Genomic DNA, 459 nt, shown 5'->3' with positions numbered 1-459 from the left:
GATTAGGGAGGGGTTCTGCCCCCCCCCCTGCTTCTGACCTGCCCAGCAGGGAGTTGATAACAGATCATTTAGTACTGCATCAAGAAAACAAAGTCCTCTCTTGTTAGTTCAAGCTCTTCTTAAACAAGTTTTTCCGAGGAGGGAACGGTGGGACATGACCAGCTGACTAGTTGATTAGCTCCAAAAAGCCTTAAGCGGACATTCTCCTGTTTACCTTTGTCCTGTCTGCCTTACACAGACACCTCTCAGTATTAACTAGCATACCACATGCTGCCTATGATCTGTGCTGTGGGAGAGGAGGAGGTGGGTGGAAATCCCTGCTTGAGCAGGGAGAGGTGGTGGTTGGGAGGCAGGGGGAAGCCAGGCAGATGCTGCTGTAGCTGCCGTCTCTGCTGGAGCTCCAGTGAGGGAGCAGAGGGGAGGGGTGGGGCCAGCCCTGCTGTAGAGCAGGGAGCCCTG

The sequence above is a fragment of the Alligator mississippiensis genome, chromosome 3 (genome assembly GCF_030867095.1).
Source record: "Alligator mississippiensis isolate rAllMis1 chromosome 3, rAllMis1, whole genome shotgun sequence".
Lineage (NCBI taxonomy): Eukaryota > Metazoa > Chordata > Crocodylia > Alligatoridae > Alligator > Alligator mississippiensis.
The sequence above is the reverse complement of the archived record's forward strand: the minus strand, read 5'-3'. Positions refer to the sequence as shown.